At 41.7% G+C, this 15,440-nt stretch overlaps 1 protein-coding gene and 1 non-coding gene across 5 annotated transcripts in view; one reads left to right on the top strand and one right to left on the bottom strand.

The window, feature by feature from the left end:
- Frmd4a (FERM domain containing 4A) overlaps window positions 1–15,440 on the bottom strand; it is a 601,438-nt gene that overhangs the window by 496,013 nt on the left and 89,985 nt on the right. The gene's annotated exons all lie outside the window — the stretch shown is intronic.
- On the top strand, window positions 15,208–15,398 carry LOC141417596 (U2 spliceosomal RNA). The gene has a single exon (XR_012442254.1). It is a non-coding gene; the product is annotated as a U2 spliceosomal RNA (small nuclear RNA).

Raw genomic sequence — 15,440 nt, 5'->3', positions numbered from 1 at the left:
ACTTAAAAGAGACTTGCATTATCTCCTCGGAGCATATGCATTTTGATGACAGACTGTGTGGTCAGGAGACACTTGATAAATTTCACTGGCCAGAAGCTGTGTGGACAGAGGCCTCAAGGTAGGTCAACTTGTTTTGGAAGTCCAAGTTGCAGCTGACAAATATGTGCCACAGAAGAAAACTTTATCCAGCCTACCTAAGGAAAATATCCAAGAGATCTCAAAGAAACAAAATGGTAAACTTCAATGGATGGGTACTGACAATATACATGTCGTCTGAATTCTAAATGACATGGTGTCCTTTTGGTAAGTCAGTCACTTCACTACCATGATACTTAGCATTCTTGTTAGAATTAGTAGAAAGAGTAAAAGGGTAAATATAAGTTGGGTATATTTTTATAAACTAATGTCTAAAAATACCACTGAAAACATTTAGCATAAAATAATCCCTACCCAAATCATTGCTTTGAAAATATTAAATTTATATCTATTTCAGAAACTTAAAGGGAGCTAGAATGAGGCATCATTTGTCACAATCTGATCTCATTACAAACTCAAATCACTAAGCCATCTCCCTTGCTCTGATCCATGGGCACCAAGCAACCTTCTGGGGGCTCTCATTTGTTTCCCTTTGTATCCTTTCTGTAACTGACAGAAGCTATTAGACCTGTCCCACCTGCAAGTTCTATTTCCCATCATAAATTAACAATTTGGTACTTGGTGTCTTGATATTCTCTCTTACAGGTTTTGTGGGGGTCAGAATGTCTGAGTGGGTTGCCACCTCCAGGGGCAATTTCTTTTTTTTTTTTTTAATTTTTATTTTATTATATGTGCATACAATGTTTGGGTCATTTCTCCCCCCTTCCCCCGCCCCCTCCCTTACCACCCCCCTACCCCCTGTTCCCTCCCTTACCCCCCCTTACCTCTTGCTACCTGGCAGAAACTATTTTGCCCTTATCTCTAATTTTGTTGAAGAGAGAGTATAAGCAATAATAGGAAGGAACAAGGGTTTTTGCTAGTTGAGATAAGGATAGCTATACAGGGAGATGACTCACATTAATTTCCTGTGCATGTGTGTTACCTTCTAGGTTAATTCTTTTTTTTTAATTTTTATTTTATTCATATGTGCATACAATATTTGGGTCATTTCTCCCCCCTTCCCCCTGCCCTGTCCCTTAAACTCCCCCTCCCTCCCTTACCCCCCTTACCCCTTGCTACCTGTACCCAGCAGAAACTATTTTGCCCAGGGACAATTTCTTAACTCAACAAGCAGTCAAGGATAGCCTATGAATGTTTGGCCATTTTATTGACATCCGGGTTTTGCTCCACACTCCTTTCTTGATAATTCCTACAGTAAATATTCTAAAACAAAACAAAACAAAACAAAAACATATAACAAAGGATTTTCATCTATTTGCTACACTAGAAAAGCAGCCAGTGTGGAAGTTGCAGTAGGGTTCTCTTTCAGGTCACCTCCCCCCCCACTTTCTATCCAAAGTCCCCTGCTTTCTTTCAGTTACTGTCTACACCCAGGGGACTCTTCAGGCAGTGACTCCACAGCCACCTGTCTCTCCTTAATCTTGACCATCCAATAGCCAGCTAGAACTCTCCACTTGGAGAAAACACAATTGCGTCAAAGCCAACATGTCATCACTGCCCATCTCAGTGGACCCCTTTGTGTCCTGCTCCATAGACTGAGGGGGGTGCTCAAGCCACAGACATGCATAGCCTCACAGTTCTGGACGCTGGATGTCCTAACTCAAGATGTGGGCATGGTTGTTTCCTTCTGGAAGCCATGAATAACAATTTGGACCATGCTCAGAGAGTAGATTACTATCATCCCCCATGGTCTTCATGTCTTCCTTCTTTACGTGTCTGTGTCCAAATTTCCCCTTGTCATAAGGACACTGGGGGTTAGGACCTCACATATGAATTTGGGGAGAAATGCAATTGGACCCCATAGCACTGTCCATTCCCTGACCTCCTTCAGCCACCACACCAAAGCCGTTGACTTTGGGGGCTGACTTCACCTCCCCAGGACCTCTGCTGCTACCCATGTGTAGGCATCACCCATTTCCTTTCTGCCCTTCTGCTCCAAGACCCACCCAGACCCTAATCTATTCTCTATATGCCATTGCCTTTGAAGCACTCCAGTGGTCAAAACCCCTTCTCATAGGTGATAAGGCCTTCAAGATCCAGTTCCCACTTACCCAGCCTTATTGCTTGACCACTCCCTACCCAAAGCTGCCCATTCCAGCAAGCCCCCTACACTGTGATGGACTTCCAGTGCCCCAAAGGTGTTTTCTGTTGCATCCAGGCCTTTGAGCATGCTTCTCCCTCATCCCGGAACACTTTGGCTCATGTCTCCCCCTTTTCTACCCATCTTTAAGCTCTCAGTTGGCTGTTACTTATACTAAGGCTGTATGAGATACCCTCTTTTGTTTGCTCATGATCTCTTCTTATAAAATACTGGAGAGCTCCATTTATTCATCTACAGTGTCCCTGGACCATGTAGGTAGGTCTGACTCGGTCCATTCACATGATTGCATCCCTAGACCCCTCATGGTTTCCCCAGCTCACAATAGGTATTAACAGCATTGCTTAGGTATTGGCTGAAAATAACAACTTCATAACTATCTTATGACCAGAAATTTTCTGACCAGAAATTTTAATCAAATCACAGTTTAATCAAACCAATTTATGTTTAAAATTGTTAATGTTGGAAAACTTCTACCATTGATTTCTGGCAAAACTGATGGCATAGGACTTGAAATCCAATTTATATCTTCACAGACAGTATACAATGACAATATTTTCACAGAAGCACAGTGACCATATGTTCCTGTTTGATTGGGACCATCCAGTTTGGGCATAATTATTACTAATGTCTCTGTTGACTCTCACAAGTACTCTGGTTTGGATGGCGAATTATGCATTTACCTACTCATAAGCTAGTTTACAAATGTTTAATTTTGTGGATGAAAATAGGGTTTTGCTATCCCTGTTTTTTTAAAGAAAGTAAAGAGCTGAGATCCAAAATGCAGAATAAAGTTTATTTGAGAAAGAGGGGTTTAGAAACAAGATAGATAGCAGCTTAGGTCTGTAAGGTCTGTATTTTTGACGTAGAGCAAACAATTAAAAATATGAATTTGAGCCAACTTATAATCAACCCAAGAGGGAATTCACATATCTGGAGTAATTGAGTTAAAGTAAATTAGTTCTGGATTAATACAAATCACCAATTTCCATTTGTTTATTTTTTTAGTAATTGAAAAATATTTCTTTATTAAAAAAAAATTATGGTCAAAGCCTCATGTTCAAAAGCAGATAGGGCGGGAGGTGCAGGTCAGTTTTGGATCCTAGAGTTGGTGTCAGTCTGCTCAAGTTGCTTTGTTACTTTTAGTGCTAAGTATTTCCCACAACGCCAGTTTAATCATGGTATAATTTAAGAACGAACCTACACCCCACAGTCTAGTATGAGCAATTTTGGGATTACTTGTCAATGTGGATTTTCCTTGTCCTTGTACCCAATTTAAGTGCCATCACTTTTAAAAATAAAATCAGGTATGAAAAGATGACAACCAGAGAAATTTAGATACTCTTACAAAATGATTTTAAATATCGTGGGTTTTTTTTTTAAGGCCAGTCACTCATGGATATCCTTCCTAATAGAGCACAGGCAGCAACACATACAAATATACACACATATATTTAAAATTTTTATTGGTGTAAATTAATTGTACAAAGAGGTTTCATTGTGGTATTTTCATATATGCATATATATCATATTTTGATCAAACTCATTCCCTCTATTACTCTTTCTTAACCTCCTCCTATCCCCCTTTTTAATAGTTGTAATCAAGAGTCATTGTGCTATTTTCATGCATACATATAATGTACTTCAACCATATTCACCACCCCCCAAATCCTCTCCCTCCCCGCAACTGGCTCCCCGCCTTTCCCTGGTCAGCAGTCTTCCTTTGCAATCAGACACACATACATTCTTCTGTCTAAAACCAAGTAATTTAATGTCAACAAGTGCTATATAAAGCATAAAACTGAAACTCTGACTCCACAGAGTTACCACATTGGAACAAAACTGAAAGCTCCTACAATTTAGCCAGCCCGTCTTCTCTATATGAGGTCATTCTGCCCCAATCAAAACTTGAATTGTCCTATGAACTGTAAAAGTTGAGTTCGTGCCCTCTGAGAATTGGTGGAAAATCCAATTTGCTTCATTCCATCCCTGCCTACAGAGGCAGGCTGATCTAATTGTGAGAGAGGTTTCCCGTCTCAGCCACTCAGAATGCTTCTTGTAAACACAGTCCCTGCTCATCTCTCTAATGACAGCATTTTACACACAGCTTAGCATTTTTCACAAACAGAGGTGTGCACCTCTTCCTTACGTCCCATAAAGATTCACAATTTGGGCTCCACTCCCAAGTCAGAAACCTGGGACCCTCTTCCTGCTATCGTTATGGGTGAAAACCACTGAATTTAAAGACACTCTTACAGTTGTCAGCCCTGAGGAATGGGTGGTTGGAGTCTGGATATGGAAACCTGGGTCTAAAACTCACCTCCACCAACTACAAGTATGGTATCCTGAACAAACTTCCTTAGCTAGTCTAGGGCTCGGTCTCCTGTCTACAAAATATGAATAGAAAGTCTCCAAATCCTATAGTTATTGTGAGAATTACAAAGATAGTGCACACAAAGATCCCAGCACCTTGCAGATGCTCAATAGTTAATTGTTATTAATATTTTTTGTTGAAGCTGTTATTATTGGTACTCATAAGACCTATCATTGGCCTTCCTTCCTCGTCCCAGGCAATAACTTTCATTGTACAGACAGAGTTACACAAGAGAAAAAGCACAGACTTATGCTGGGGATTGAACCCGGGCCTCACATGAAGCTATACCCCCAGTCCCAAACACATTCTGATCCCAGGTCTGTATCCCAACTCAGTCCTAACACATAAACGTGCATGGCTCTCTGGCATTTTCTAAACACCTTTGAGACTCAGTTTTGTTATCTATAAAATGGGAATGATATGTATTCCTGTAGAGTAATTGTGAACTGAAGGCCATGGAGATAGAAGTACCTGAGACAGAGTGAGCAGTCAGTAATGGGTGCTGTTAATATTATTTCTTCTACCTCCACTGAGAAGCAAAAATAGATATCCTCAGAACCTTTCAATTGCACAGAATTCTCCTCACACAAAACTCAAATCATCCTTACCTTTGTGTGTTCCTAGTTAGAATGGGACATAAGATCTCTGCAAAAAGAATAAAAACAGGTGAATCAAAAGGCAAACTGGTTGTGCTTCCCTGCAGAAGAATGCAGTCAGCACAGTTGGGAGACAGCAAGAAGTGCCGGCAGCTGCAATTAGGATGCGCAGCCTTGCAGCTGATTGGCTTTCTCAATTAGAGGGCTCAAGTCAGAATCTGACTCTGCCTCAGGTTTTAATTCAGCATTTAAAAGGCCAGAGAGATGTTTCTGAAAGCGAGTGTGCGCTCATAAATCAATGTGACACAGGGAAGGTATTCTAAGTAGGCAAAGTTTTGCCATTACTGAAAATTCAAACATCTATTCTCTGCTGTAGGACTAAGATAAAAGGGCTAAGAAAGAGCTCCCCAGCTGATGGCTTAGAAAGCCAGCTATTCCCTCCTCTGTTCCCTCCCCAGACTGACACAGAACATGACATGCTTTAACTGTGCTCACCTGCAGACACGCAGGTAAATGAAACCCGTCTTTCTCATATGAACTCTTGGCATCACATCTTGGAAGATAAGCATCTAGGATACTGAATCCCTATTTGCTGGGATTTCGGGGAAGGGGGTAAAGTCCACCCCTGAATGAGTCAACTACCATAACCCTACGCTTCTTCATCAGTTGGTGTCCATCCTGGTGGCATGTCTGTAAGTCCCAAGGCAGCCCATCACACAGATAAAAACATCAGAGACCAGCTGTCCTACTTTTTGCTCACCTAAAGTTCTTCATCCCCTCTGCTGGTCCATTGGACACCAAGGTTGACATGCAATTAGGCATGAGGGGATTCCTCATAGACATCAATCACAGGCCATCTTAACACAGGTGCTCTGACTTGTTGACCCAAAATGGAGCCCCAGAGGACTGAGAATGGGAGGGCATTCTAGAAGCCCATTCTAGAAGGCCAATGAAGGCCTTGTGGTTGTGTAACATGAGCCAGGATCAGAAGGGAACGGGTCTTATTCTGGAACTATAACTTGGTAATTCCAGTGTAAGCTTGATGCTAAAGACCAATTCTTCCTTATGGAGATGACTGCAGCCAAGAGCAGTGGGGGGACCTGTCTCCATATTGGGCATTTCGATTTGCCTCATCCTATCCTTTGTGATCCCATATCTACTAACAGCCCGTGCGGCTCTCTCAGATCGGTCACTTTTGTATCTCATTCAGGATCCATGGATGCACAGAAATGTTAACATCACACTACAATTGTTCCAAGCTCAGACTTCAAAGTCTTTATCTTTATCAACTGTACTTTTAGAACTCTCTTGTTTTTAATTTGTTCCTATATACATACATGCAGAAGTGGAAGGGGTAATTCTCTTTCAGTTTTGCAATTACTCTACCTATTGTTGTTTGTCCTCAAACAACATGATACATTTTTCAATCTGTGCTGCATCAGTGGTGGGGGTAGTTTTGCATGGGTGACCTCTCCTGTCTTTAACAGCACCCCACCCCCTGCCTTCTTTCCACAATACCCACTTCTGCATTGCCAGGAAATGCCTGATGGTTATTCTTGCCTCTCATCATATTTTCCAGACCAATGTTAACATCTGTCCATTTTTTTTGCTTTCATGGGGTGTTATTACCAAGTGTTTGCTATGCCTGTTAACATGGGTATTACAGGAGCTGCTGCCACGTGTCTGGTAGATGAGCTTCCTACCAAGGACTCTCCAGTCAGCCCAAGACAGCTGTGCTGTAGCAGTGTTCAAAGAAATGATTAGAGAATCCCAAAGTACAGCAGAAAATCTTCTGTCCTTGGGAATACTGGCTGTTTTTGCCATCCTGTAGGCAAAGGAAATCATTAAGATTGAGTTGCCATGACTTTCCAAACACTGCATAGATTCAAGGTGCACCATAACCCCGGCTCCAAACTCTATTCATCCATGAGCCTTCTGAGAATCAGGCAAGTCCAACCTTTGACATTCAAAAATGCAACAACCCAGGACAAAAAGAGAGCCTGTGTCTCACCAAATCCCAAGCAAGAATTTGGAGGAGTCAGAAACTGAAACAGGAAGAACTCTATTTAGCCTCCTGCGTGAGCATCCTCTGTGGAGTGTCTGAGAGCCATTCTTTCATATTTCTGAGGAGTTTCTAAAAGGAATGGTCGGTCTTACCCACACAGTACAGCCCTCTGATTATTGACAGATGAGCCAAAAACATATGTTGAAGAAAAGACGGCCTCTTCAAAAAATGGTTCTGGGAAAACTGGATATCCACAAGTAGAAGACTGAAATTCGATTTCAGTTTCTCACTCTGTATGAAAATCAACTCAAAATACTACTACTTTGAAAATACTACAGGAAAACAAAGAAAAGATATTTGAAGATATAGGCACCGGTAATGACTTTCTGAATAGAACTCCAATTGCTCAGGAAATAAAGAGCAAGAATTGACAAATGGCACTGCATCAAATCAAAAAGCTTCTGTGTATCAAAGGAAACAATTATCAGAGTGAATAAACAACCAACAGAATGGAAGAAATCTTTATAAGCTATTTAGCAAGGATTAATATCCAGACTACATAAAGTGCTCCAAAAATTAACCACCAAAAGAAAAAACAACCCAACTAATAAATGGGCAAATGAATAGACAGTCCTCAGAAGAAGTAGGAATGGCCAATAAGTCAAGAAAGAAATGTTCAACATTCTTGGCCATAAAGAAAATGCAAATCTGAACAACACTGAGATTCCATCTCACTTGAGTCAGAAATAGGTACAGTGTGGTGGGGGGTGGTGCTAGTGGGAGGGGGAGGGGGAATGAAGGAGATTAAGGTGAGAGTATATGGTTGATGGAATTCATTTACCTTTATGAAACAGAACAAAGAAATCTCTTGCAGTTACTTTGAGTGGGGTGGGGAGAGGGTTGAGGGAGAGAGGTGATGGGGACAATCTAACCAATGTACCATATAAGCCTATTTGGAACTGTCACTATGAATCCCCCGTGTATAATGAATATATCCTAATAAAAATTATAATAAAAAAATGAACAACAGATGCTGGCAAGGATGTGGGGAAAATAGGAACTCTTATACACTGCTGGTGAGGATGTAAATTAGTGCAGCCAATATGGAAGTTCCCAAAACCCAGAACTACTTTACCACCCTATTATACCACTCTTGGGTATATATCCAAAGGAGCATGAATCGGCGCTCAGGAAATAGAAATCACTGCACGCACATGTTTATTCCAGCATTATTCATAGTAGCCAGGTTATGGAATCAGCCCAGATGAGAAAAAAAGAAAATGTCATGCATATATACACAATGGAGTACTATTTAACCATAAAGAAGAATGAAATTATGTCATTTGCAGGAAAATGGATGGAACTGGAGGTCATGATGTTGAGCAAGGTAAGCCAGGCTCAGAAAGACAAATATCACATGCTTTCTCTCAGATGCAGAATTTAGGCCTAAAGTAATGATGAGGAGATGACATGACTGTAGAAAGGGGACTGTTTGGAGAGGAGCCAGTGGTGGGAGTGGGGACAGGAGAGGGTGATGTGGAGGTGAGTGTGATTGCAGTACTATATATATAACATAATGAAACCCACTAAAAACTGTTAAAAACGGGGGAAGGGAGTTGAGAAAGACTAATAGAGGGGATGCATTTGACAAAGTACATTACATGTATGTATGGAAATATCACAATGAACCCCTTTCTACAATTAGTTTATGCTAATTTTTTTAAAGAAATGCTTTTGCTGCCATTGCCTTCAATTTAATGGCAAAGAAGAGCCTTTTCCTTGGCCCCACTTCATGTCAGCCTCACCATAGATCTTTAGAGGGACATCTTTCCTTGGGTAGAACATCTTATCCAGCACTGTTAGCTGCATATCTCAGCAGCATAGATAAAAGCTCTTCATTCTAATCCAAGAAAGCTGATTCAAACAACAGAGGTGTTATTGGAAGGATTTGGGGAACACCCTGAACTGACAAGAAGACTAGACAATCAGAGTCTGAGGGCGAGAGCCAGGGTATAGGTGCCACTGAGGATTGATGAAGCCCCCACAGTCATAGTCAGAGCACTACCAACCTCCAAGTGCCCTACCCACAGTGTGTGTCATTCCCATAGATGCTGAGGACCAGAAAGGGCACCCAATCAGCAGGTTCCAGATCCCAAGTTTGTACCCAACTGCCAGAGGGCAAGAGGGAGAACATGTACCTCGTCTTGCTTCCAGATCCCTACTGAGTAGGGATCAGATGATAGTCAGCCAACACTTAAAAAGGCAAATAATCCAACAGCCTAACATCCAGAACAGAGGAGATTTAAGTATAAGCACGTCTAATGCGTTTAGGAAAATGTAACTTCATCCCTTGTGACCTTGGCCAAGTGACTTTGGATATTTGGGTGTTAGCTTATTTCTCTGTAAAGTACAGATAATAAAACTACCTTTGTTAGAGGTTTACAAAACTGTCTTAGTTTGGTTTCCCCTGAGTTCCGTATGTGAGCAGCTGGTCTGTGAGGAAATCCCAGGACTTGGCAAAGAGAGCAGGAAAGGGAAGTAGGGAAAGAAGGAAGTCAAAGTCAAGTCACAAAGTCATGACCCAGCTGGTCACTGAGCTGGTGTAGGTGGGACTCAGTCTCACTGGGGACCCCTAAGGAGTCCTGTAAAATGTATCTCAAAATGGTCTCTTTGAGGATGGGAAACTGGCCTATTTCCTTAGTTCTCATCCCACTTGAATAACTGTCTCCAGGAGTCAGCTCTCCAAGTTTAGGGTCAGGAGGCTTCTGGAGGAATCTCGGAGGCAGAAAACAGAGAAACCAAGGTACTGTTCTCAAGGAGAACTCCTGACCACCTGTGAGAGGCTATCCTCACAGCTGCAATGGAGATGAGTGGGGCAAGGAGGAATGACCAGGGGCACAGTCAGCATTGTCACAGCAAGTCACATTTCTAGAATGTCAGAAGTCACATACTAGGTCCTATTTCTTATACTGTTCAGGCTGATCCATTTCACTGGGGTAAGTCATAGATTTTGAGCATGTTTTCTCAGATCTTTTAGAAATAGAAAGAGAAGAGAAAGAAAAAATAGAAAAAGAAGGAGAGAAAAGGGAGAGGAAAGAAGAGAGAGACAGAGTGAGATAGAAAGACAGAGAACCCCCTATTTATGTTAGATGGCTGTTGCCAGGACCCATGATAATGTGAGGGATTACCAAGTGTTAGGTAATTCTACCAAGTTAGATACTATTCGTTATGTTGACCTCCTCACCTCCCTTCTGGGGATCCCTTATTTACCCTGGGTCTGCAAACATTGAATACTCTAACGCTGCTGGCTGAGACCCCCCCTCTGACAGCTTCTCCTAGCAGCAGGACATACGCAGCCTGGTTTCTCACCCGCTTTCATTAGCATCTGTCGCCCTCTCCATGTGTTTCAGCCAGGGTCCCACAGTGTGTCTGCACCACTGATGGGAGTCTTAGATCCCGATCTCCAACTCTACACAGTGCCTCCCTCATTATGGGACAGGCAGCTAGCACTGTTCCCCGTGGTCAAGTCCACTCCTTGCTCCCTCTCAAGGACTTCTTTCTCAGCATTGAACAGTAACAACAAGGCACCAACTACCCTGCTTTATTGTCTGTTACCCATTCACCATGTGCCAAGTACTGTGCTGAGTACCTTGCTCTCTGTGTGTCATCTAATCTCACAATCGCTCAGCCAGCCAGATATAATTACAGTCCACATTTGTAGGAGAAACAGAAGCTTATCTTGATTAAATACCTACCCTGACGTGGCTCAGTAATAAATGTTGGAAACAGAACACGAATCCAGGCCTCATCTCAGAGCCAGGGTCTCACACACTGCATGAGATTCTGCCAAGAAATTAGATCACCCCTTACCTTCTTCCTTCCTTAAGAAAATAATTCTGAACCTTGGCCCACCATTTCTCCAAAGGATCTTTTAAATACCTGTTTTTTTCTTTTCCCTTTTCTTTTCTGAGCAAGATGCACCTTTTCCCTATTGATTTATTTCTACTCTTCTTTCCTGGTGACCTATAAAAGTGTCTTATAAATGTGATTCCAATATTGAGAGCACAGAAAGGTAGGCCTGACATTTCACCCTGAAGCTGCTGTCGTTTTAATTATCTGGCACGTTCATAGAGACACATCTATGAGTCCTGGAGACTCATCCACTTTCTGTTCTTTTGTGGTAAGGTAGCTGGATCATTTAGGAGTTGAAATGTCTGAAAGAAGAATGCTGTTTACATTGTATAACACTACAGGGATTAATAAATTCATGAAGCTCCTTAATTGACTCTAATTAAAATGGCTTTTTAATTGGTTAAAAAATAGTTTGGTTGAGAATTATTCCTTAAGGCCTGACAAAGACACGGTGAGGTCAGACAGCTTTCCATGGACCTAGAATCTAAATTCTCAAACCACATGCATACCAGGCCAGCTACTGAGATTACACGGACTGGCCAAGTGGAAGAGAGAATAGGAGGGGGAAGAAAAGAGAAAAAGAAAAAGAAAAGATTGTGTTTGGAGCATTTGCTCATCTCAGCCTGGCGTGTCTTTTTAGAAACGCCCACATAGGCTTCCATTACATTTAGCAAATCTGTTGAATGAGCAGAGGCAATGTTCTGTTGAATTGCTACAATATCTTTTAAAACCAAACAGTTCTACCGTAGCCTCCTTTGCACCTCAGAAAATGAATTATATCATGAGCTACTGGAGGGAATTAAATCTGGATTGATTCAGGGAATGTTCTACACTTGTGCTCATTTGGGCTGTATATTGATAACATGCGGTACTCTGTTGACTGTTGCTAGAGCCACAATCCCACGACTGACACAGCAATGACATCTTCATTATTTGTCCCCCACGCTCTCTTTCCTTGCCCTCCAGGCTTTCCCTGAGAGAGGCAGGGTGGTCACACCCTAAAGCTGATGCTGTCGTACAACTGAAGGGCCATGATGGACGTTTCAGTCAGAAATCACACGGCAGTGGCATGACAACTATTTATGATTTTTCAGACTTTGCCCAAATGCTTTCCTTTCCCAGTGTGTGTGTGACAGTTCTGTCATGTGGCAACTCAGTGCCTGTGTCAGGCCTTTCTCTTAAACAAGACTGCTGGTGTATGATGATAAATGCACCATGATCTGCAGAACTCCCCACTGCTCCACATGCAGGCAAAGGTCGCCTAGCAACTGTTGTTATGGGCAACACTAGCATGTTTAGTTTAATTCAGTGGCAACAGGACATCTTTGGTCTCCTGAAGGAGGTTCAAGTTTACGTCCTGGAGATTAAGAGCCTCTCATAAACCCACACTGGTTATAATTGCCCTTGAGCCTGCAAATAGTTTAACCATCCCTATAAATTTGCTCATTTAACAAGATCACAATTGCCATTCTAGAAGCTATCACACCTTCCATACAGGCAGTGGGAGAGGGCTAGGATCTAATTTTTATCATGAGGTAATAGCTTGACCTCATTCCCTCCCTTACTTAATATTCACAACGCTGGTTTCAGAATGATTTCCCAAGTAGGAAGCATGGTACAAAATAAAAAGTCAAAAAAGGAGAGAAAAATCATTTATTAAGCCCCTGCTGGGATTCTTTTCTCTTTAATGCACTTGAAAAAAAAAAAAAAGTCCTGGACAATTTTGCATTTAGATGCATCAGCAGCACCACGCTGAAAAGGTCTGTGCTGGTAGATTACACCACCCCCTACTGGTTGACCCTCTTAATGGCTCTGCATTTCCGATTCAGCAGTTATCTCTCTCCCCTTAGCTATTAATTCAGCCTCCATAGGTTTCTGCTGCTTTAATGACAGCAGAGTATCTTCCACGAAAATGCAGGCCGTTCAAGCTGTGTAATAAAACGTCTGTATAAAGTAGCTCAGATTTTAAAATAGCCTATAAAATAACTTCTAATAAAAGAGCCCAGGTAATATAAAATTTAGTTTCATGTCAACATATTTGTAAAATAGCTACCCAGTCCGTGTCTCCAGGAAAAAGAATGTACAGATGTACACCAAACTACATCAGTTTTGACCTGAGTTTTCGTATGAAAATTCAATAGTAACTCAGTTGAAAGTATCTAAATTTGTTATTTGAAGTAGCTAGTAGAATCTTTTTGAGGTGGTCAGCTTTTTTCAGGTACTCAGGTAAGGCAGATTGTTCAATAATAGTTAAGATTTATACTTAGAATAAGTCAGATTTCATTATGAGTTTATATTTAATTCTTGGTTTGTAAATATAGTCTTCTTGCTGGGCATGGTGGAACACACCTGTAGTCCCAGCTCTCAGGAGGTTAATTGGGGAGAATCACTTGAGCCTACGAGTTCAAGATCCTGGGCAACATAGTAAGACCCTGTCTCAAAAAAAATAGTCTTCTATTCGTGAAAAGCACCAGTGCAATAGTTTACACCTGTTAGATTCAGACCTGTGTCTTCAGTTTATATAGTTTACATTCAAATTATCTTATTAGCAAACACAGAATTTAACAATGATCCCATTCCCCTTTCTATGGAATATTGGAGGGGATTTGTCTTTTCTTTCTAGAAAAACAAAAAAAGTCAAGAGAGAGCTGGGTGTGGTGGCTCATGCCTGTAATTCCAGCTACACAAGCGGCAACAATGGGAGGATTGTAGTTTGAGGCCAGCCTTGGGAAAAAGTAAGAGACCTATCTGAAAGACAAACAGAAGCAAAAAAGACTGGAATGAGGCTTAAATGGTAAAACATCTGTCTAGTAAGCATGAGGCCCATAATTTAAACACCGTATTGCAAAAAAAAAAAAAAAAAAAAGCTAACCAATAATTAAACAGAGGTGTTGTCAGAAACAGAATTTGAAAACATTCTTTTTATTTTAAAAAAACACAACAAGGGGATTGGACTATGAGCACATGATAAAAGCGAGAGCACACAAGGGAGGGGTGAGGATAGGTAAGACACCTAAAAAACTAGCTAGCATTTGTTGCCCTTAACGCAGAGAAACTAAAGCAGATACCTTAAAGCAACTGAGGCCAATAGGAAAAGGGGACCAGGAACTAGAGAAAAGGTTAGATCAAAAAGAATTAACCTAGAAGGTAACACCCACACACAGGAAATCAATGTGAGTCAATGCCCTGTATAGCTATCCTTATCTCAACCAGCAAAACCCCTTGTTCCTTCCTATTATTGCTTATACTCTCTCTACAACAAAATTAGAGATAAGGGCAAAATAGTTTCTGCTGGGTATTGAAGGGGGGAGCGGGAGGGGGTGGAGTGGGTGGTAAGGGAGGGGGTGGGGGCAGGGGGGAGAAATGAACCAAGCCTTGTATGCACATATGAATAAAAAAAAAAAAAAAAAAAAAAAGAAAATACACAGCACACAAAAAAAGGGGCTGGTGGAGTGGCTCAAGTGGTACAGCGTCTGCCTAGCAAGCGTGAGGCCCTGAGTTCAAACCCCAGTACCTCCAAAAAACCAAAAAAATCTTAAAGCACAGAAAAATATTAAAATGTCTATTAAAAAAATAAATAAATAAATAAATTTCTAAAAAAAAAAAAATAAAAAGAACTGTCAAGGTGTTTCCATGTTCATCTCCGCCTAGAAGGACAGAAGAATGGCTTTTGGAGGACCCTGAGACCACCCATGGAAAGAGGTTGCAGGGATTCCCGTGAGCAGAAGTGACGTGTTGCTTCCAAAGAAGCATGTCATTGCTGGTGTAAGGTCCTCAGTGATGTAAAAGGAGGAGGCCACCCTCAGGACTTTCACTTTCCCGAGTGTGTCACACCAACCTGCTTTGCGTGGAGTGCTAAGCACCCAGGTAGGAGGGGACACAGTTGCTGTCTGCTGTGGAGTACAGTGAGACCATGGAGGAACCCACCTCTCTTATCTCCACAGCCGGCCTCAAAGCGTTGGTACCTGTGGTTACAGACTAAGCACGCGATCCTAGGAAATCAGAATCCTCTCAGGCTTGACCCAAGAGAGGTACAAAAAGTCACCCTATCAAAAGTGAATGGGGAATCGCTTCTCGGCCTTTTGGCTAAGATCAAGTCTAGAATCTGTTCTTATCAGGTTAATATCTGATACGTCCTCTATCTGAGGACAATATGTTAAATGGATTTTTGGGACTAGGGGATGGAATAGGAGCTTGCTCCGTCCACTCCACGCATTGACCTGGTATTGCAGTACCTCTAGGAACGGTGCACCAAAAAAAAAAAAAAAAGTGAATGGGGAGAGACAACAGTGAGAAAAT

This window comes from Castor canadensis, chromosome 15, assembly GCF_047511655.1.
Source record: "Castor canadensis chromosome 15, mCasCan1.hap1v2, whole genome shotgun sequence".
NCBI lineage: Eukaryota > Metazoa > Chordata > Mammalia > Rodentia > Castoridae > Castor > Castor canadensis.
The sequence above is the reverse complement of the archived record's forward strand: the minus strand, read 5'-3'. Positions and strand labels throughout refer to the sequence as shown.